This window comes from Colobus angolensis, unplaced genomic scaffold, assembly GCF_000951035.1.
Source record: "Colobus angolensis palliatus isolate OR3802 unplaced genomic scaffold, Cang.pa_1.0 Scaffold51, whole genome shotgun sequence".
Taxonomy (NCBI): Eukaryota; Metazoa; Chordata; class Mammalia; order Primates; family Cercopithecidae; genus Colobus; species Colobus angolensis.
The window spans coordinates 6,263,597-6,270,137 of record NW_012118599.1 but is presented as its reverse complement, the minus strand read 5'-3'; the positions used below and the strand labels follow the sequence as shown (position 1 = coordinate 6,270,137).

The 6,541-nt window shown below is 38.5% G+C and overlaps 1 pseudogene; it reads right to left on the bottom strand.

The window, feature by feature from the left end:
* Nucleotides 1–1,275: 1,275 nt before the first annotated feature.
* LOC105524836 lies at nt 1,276–1,683 on the bottom strand (annotated as a pseudogene).
* Between the last annotated feature and the right edge of the window lie 4,858 nt (nt 1,684–6,541).

Here is a 6,541-nt window from a genome sequence, read left to right as displayed (position 1 = left end):
CGTAAACCTGGGAGGCGGAGCTTGCAGTGAGCTGAGATCCGGCCACTGCACTCCAGCCTGGGCAACAGAGCGAGACTCCGTCTTAAAAAAAAAAAAAGAATGACTTGTCCAACATCATGCATGTAATTCTTGACAGAACTGCAAATACAACTTTGGTTTCAAAGTGCTCTTTCCTCTACAATAGATGTTAGAGCTTAGGTTTCTATTTTAGATATTAGTGTCAATTATTTTCTACATAACTTTCTATAGTTTTGAAGGAAGAGAGCTTAAAAAAATTCTGATCCCATTGGACTGGAGTATAGTATTTTTAAACTCATAACTTTTTACTTTTATTTTTATTTTTAAAATTTCAACTTTTATTTTAGATTACGAGTTACGTACACAGGTTTGTTACGTGGGTCTATTGCAAGATGCTGAGGTTTCGGGAATGACTGAACCCATCATCCAGGTAGTAAGCATAGTTCCTAGTAGGTGGTTTTTCAACCTTGACTTCCTCAATCCATTTTATTTATTTATTTATTTATTTAAGACAGAGTGTTGCTCTGTCACCCAGGCTGGAAGGAAGTGCAGTGATGTGATCTCGGCTCGCTGCAACCTCTGCCTCCTGGGTTCAAACGATTCTACTGCTTGAGCCTCCCGAGTGGCAGAGATTATAAGCGCCCTCCTCCACACCTGGCTAATTTTTGTATTTTTAGTAGAGGCAGGCATCCACATGTTGGCTAGGCTGGTCTCAAACTCCTGACCTCAAGTGATCCACCTTATACTCATCAAAAGTAACATATAGCCGGGAGCCAGTGTGCCTGGCCTTCCCTCCCTCCCCCGTCTTGTTTTCCTCAGTGTTTATTGTTCTCATCTTTATGTAAATGTATACCCAATACTTAGCTCTCACTTGTGAGGATATGAAGTATATTTGGTTTTCTGTTTCTGTATTAATTAAGTTAGAATAATGGCCTGCAGGTGCATTCATGTTGTTGCAAAGGACATGATTTTGTTCCTTTTTATGGCAGCATAGTATTCCACCATGTATATGTACCACATTTTCTTTATTCAGTTCACTGTTGATGGGCATCTAGGTTGATTCCATGTCTTTGCTATTGTGATTAATGCTTCAGTGAATATTCAGGGACATGTGTATTTTTCATAGAATGATTTATTTTTCTTTTGGGTACATATATCCAGTAATGAGATTGCTTGGCCAAATGGTAGTTCTACTTTTAGTTCCTTTTTGTTGTTGTCCCAGATTTATTGAAAATAATACAGCATTGCAGAAAAGATTTAAACAGGTCCCCAAGGCATTTTGAAATTCATCCCAACTGTAGGCTGAGTGACCTGCAGGTTGGACAGACTGCCGAAGTCCAAAAGTTTCAGCATTTCCTTAGTGTCAGGATCTACTTCAATGATCCCCTGATCCAGGGCTGAGACCTCAGGAACATAATTGTCTTTCCTTTCTCTCACCTCCTCCTGCAGCTTGATGGAGATACCTCTTACTGGGCCTCTCTGAATCTGCTTCATCTGATGGGTGACATAGCCTACTATCTTGTTGTGGAGCTTCTTGCTGGGGATAATGGTGATCTCCTTGCACATGCACTTGTTCGATTGGAAGTCGTTGCCCAGGCGCATGTAGTACTTTTCTATGATGATGCAGGCAGCCTTCTTCACGGTTTTGGTGAAAACGCAGCCCATGTTGGTGGGTCCTTGGTAAAAGAGGTAGTTCTTTGAGAAATCTCCAAACTGCTTTCCACAGAGGTTGAACTAATTTAAACTCTCACCAACAGTGTTTAAGTGTTTTCTTTTCTCCATAGCTTCACCAACATCTGTTATTTTTTGACTTTTTCATAACAGGCATTCTGACTGGTATGAGATGATATCTCATTTTGGTTTTGATTTGAATGTCCCTGATGATTAGTGGTTTTGAGCATTTTTTAAATATGTTCATTGGCTGCTTGTATGTCTTCTTTGAGAAGTGTCTGTTCATGTCCTTTGTTCACTTTTTAATGGGGTTATTTGATTTTTGCTTATTAAATTGTTTAAGTTCCTCATCGATTCTGAATATTGGACCTTTGTTGGATGTATATTTGTGAATATTTTCTCCCATTCTGTAGATTGTCTCTTTACTCCTGAGTACATTATTTTTAAAAACAGATCCTTTATAATGGATAGTCTTTTGGTACACAATTTTTGGCATTACTTGCAAGAAGAGGGAAAAATTTTTCTTCCAACTTGGTTGGTATTGGAAAGTCAGGGTAATAAGATAAAGAACCCTGTTGTTTCCATTCTCAATATGGGAGACCAAGTTATTCGCCTACTATTATAAATAAAAGTTAGTATAAGTTATTGTAACTAAGTATGAACATGATTGAAACTTATGACAGATAAAGATAATGCTTTGACTTCTCAAGTCATACTACTGGCCCTGATTAAATCCACACCCTTGGGTTTGCCCACATGTGAAGAACGCTGGAAGTGAAGATAATTAGATAAATATCAAACGTTCATCCACTTGAGAATCACAAGGTTCTTGTTCTCCTTTTTTTTTTCTAACCTTGCTCTAGGTTGAATTGAATTTTTATCAATTCAGTATCTTGAATTGATCCAGATATTGAATCTTTTGCAAAGTGAGATGTGATCTAGGACTTTTAAGATTCTCGGGTACCACTTTAAGTCTTTGGGATTTAGAACTTCAAAGGGTTGGGAAGAGCAGCGCATGGGAGGATCTCATCTTTATAATCCGTTTAGAAGAGAAGGTCTGTTGAACATTTGGAAGGGGAAAAATTTGGCATTTTTTCTGGACTTCGTGAATCATAAAGACAAAGAAGCTTAGTATAAGTATCATTTCACCTGAGAAAATGTCCTTTCCTAACTCCTCTACCTGTTATAATTACTCCTTTTTAACTTCTCTATCAACTATTCTATTGCTGGCTGCACATTAGAATCACCTAATTAAAAAATAAATACTAGTGCCCCAAGCCCCATCCTCTGCTTTATTTAATCTGGGACACTGATATTGCTTCAAAAAATCCCTAGATGATTCTGATGTGCAACCGGCATAGCAAAACAGTGCCGTATGTTCCCAGAGCACTTTATTTCATAACTGGACACTTACTCTGTTGTCCCATAGTTCTTTAAAATTCTATCTCCCTGGTCGCTTCATATGATAAACTCAGTATAAAGACCAGGTCTTAGTCAACTTACATAAGACATAACCTCTAGGAGTTGCTTGCTCATTGAGTTCTCCTCCTCCTTCTCCTCCTCCTCCTCCTCCTTCTTCCTTCTCCTTCTCCTCTTCTTCTTCTTCTCCTCCTCCTTCTTCTTCTCCTCCTCCTCCCCCTTTTCCTCCTCCTCCTCTTCCTCCTCCTCCTCCTCCTCCTCCTCCTCTCCCCCTTCTCCTTCTCCTTCTCCTTCTTCTGATGGAGTCTCACTCTGTTGTCCAGGCTGGAGTGCAGTGGCACGATCTCGGTTCACTGCAACCTCCACCTCCCAGGTTCAAGCAATCCTTCTGCCTCAGCCCCACTAGTAGCTGGGATTACAGGCATATGCCACCATGCCCAGCTAATTTTTGTATTTTCAGTAGAGATGGGGGTTTTGCCATGTTATCCAGGCTGGTCTCGAACTCCTGACCTCAGGTAATCCACCCGCCTCAGCCTCCCAAAGTGCTGAGATTACAGGCATGAGTCACTGCACCCGGCCTAATTGAGTTCTTTTTAAAAATCCCCAACACATTCTACTGAACAATCACCAAGTTCTACAATCTGGGGCTACATCAGAAAATAAGACAGACCTAGTCCTTTACCTTATGAAATTTACAGTATTTTTTCCTTGAGGGCAGGTATATTATCCTTGCATTTGCAAATCTATCTAGGGTTCGCTAATAGCTCACCAAGAAGCATCACAGTAGAACAAATAATTGTTAAGTGCTTTCTGTTTGCTAGCCACTGTGCTAGGTCTTGGCTACAAGAGGGCAGATGAACCAAGCTACAGAGGTCTTGATTTGGACATACTGTTTTATCTGCCCTTAGGACTGACCCATTCTGTGTTTTCTAAAACTTGTATGTTTGTGAAATTTTCATTTAAGCTCCACTTACTTGACACATTAAATCACAAAGATTTTTAAAACCTAAAAGATTTCTACAAATTACTAAAAAATCATATGGTTTCAGTGCCTACCCGTGCACTCTAAATGGTAAATAGAATGAGTAGATGTTTGTAGATTGCTTCAATTTCAGTTTTACCCCAAGTAGGACACAGTACACTTTTTGGGTAATAATGAACATAAAATGTATATCTGGTTATTTCAATACGGTATGTGTCATCTTCATTTCTTTCTAAATCAAAGATAAGTATCCATTATGCAGAGAAAATAATTAGAACATATTTGCCTTTCACTTTATGAAGTACTGTCATTAGATTAAATAACATCATCTGATTTGATCCTTGCACCAAGTCTGAGATGTAGGATGGTTACCAAAGCACTTCTCTTGATTTTATAGTGAGAAAACTTAGGCTCAAGTTGACACTCAAGCTCACCTTGCAAGATAGTGGCAGAGCTGATAAGTTCAATGCTCTTTCTGTCATCCCATGCTGCTATAAATGTAAGTATGCATCTATAGGCATCATATAAATATGCAAATACCAAGTTTTGCTAAAGTACTTGAAAAGTGAAAACAAAAAATCTAGTACATTAATGTGTTATAGCATAATATATATTTTAACAGCTTATTAGTTTGCATTAGCTAGAGAAAGATGTGCTTCTCACATTTGTGCAAAATTTGAACTATCGAATATTTTTAAAAGGATGAAGATTTATCTCTTTCAAGTATATAAAAGAAGTGGACCTGCAATAATTAAATATTCCTTTTAGAGGTTCTTAGAGTGTCTACTTTGGTTAATACTTAAGAATGTTTTGTAGTTATACTCTCAATTATCTGTGTGTAAATGGGTGTTCCTCAAGTACTTGAGGATGCTAACAACAGTGTATTCTCTTAAACAGTCTACATATGCTCCCTATAAACTTTATTTACACTACAGATTTGTTCAGCAAGTCTTTTGTCTGTTGATATGGTAACGGAAAACTTCTGCTTAGCCAAACTTTCAGTAGATCAGAAATTCTGATTTAAGGTGAGTCTGAATTAATGAGGTTTTACTTTATTTGCAATTTAATAGGTGTTGCCCCATATATCTGTCTTTACATACATGTATAACTTTATTAATATATATGTTTTTATACATTTAACAGTACTTTGCAGAGCTACTGACTTGATTTATCAATGAACCTGAGAAATTTCAAATTATTTTATAGCTTCTTAGCATAGATTTGCCTTAGTCTGTCTGTAGCTGTGGAGGAAAAATTCTGTTTCCTTAAGTCCTTTTATGAGGGTGCCAAAAGGTATAAAAATATGAAGCCATTTAATAGCCAGGCTCTTTGAAACTACCAAGCACACACAGTGTGCGTGCTAAGTTTAATCACAGTGATGGATTTACACATAATGTCTCAATTCCAGACTCCCTCATTAGTGCAGTCAATCTTGAAATTCTCCCCGGTGAGAAGGGTGAAGGTGACTTCAACACCCGTGAGAGGACGGCTGGATATTGACAACACCCAGAAAAAGACAGTGGGAAAAATCTCTACCATATGAGGCTATAATCCTAGCTGTGGTCAATGTGTTGAAAGCTTTATATTTCCTGACCACAGGATCTTTCTATAAAATGAACAGGGAGGAGGGATATTCCTAGGATTAGCCAGCTGGCTATTCCTATATGCTTATTAAAATTTCTGGAAGAAATGGTGGGGCCTTTAAATCCTTTTACAATAAGATGACTATATCCATTTGAGAAATTATAAGCTTTTCCCTCCTCCAACTATTTCATGCAAGAGGGCAGAATAAAATATTTTCAAACTTAAAATTTGATAGTTGCAGCAAAGAAATGGGAATATAGAAAATGGTGGTAAAAACAGCAGTAGCAGCAGAAGCAAGGAGAGAATCCAGATGTCACCTTTGCAGGAAGTCTTTTTCTCCTCTGAGGACCCGCAGGTCAGGCTTTTAAATTTTGGGAAAAACACAGTTTTATTCCATGCCATACAGAGTGTGGAGACAGCCTTGTCTTTTGGAGGCTGCATTTGGAACCTGCTGCCTCTTTTATTCAACACCCACGTGTTATTCCTCTAGCTTGCTGAGTGAATCCCTGCACAATTGTGGCATTAAAGAAAGCAAAGCACTGGCAATGTATTTGGCCTCTTTGTTTAGGAGAAGAAAACCAAGTAACTTAACACTTAACATTCATCAGAAGACACTGGGTCATCAGAAACACTGTAGAAATAGCATTAGAATTGGGTCCCTTTTATAAGAAATCCTCAGGGTGTTTAGTCAATAGTACCAGACGCCAGAATATTGTGTTTGAGAGTCTTCTTTCTCCTCTTCCTTCTCCCCCTCCTCTTCTTCTTTTTGATAGAGATTTAGTAAGTAAAGCCAAGATGCGCGTGTGCACACACACACACACACCCACACTCTCTCTCTCTCCCTCTCTGTGTGTGTGTGTCCCTGAA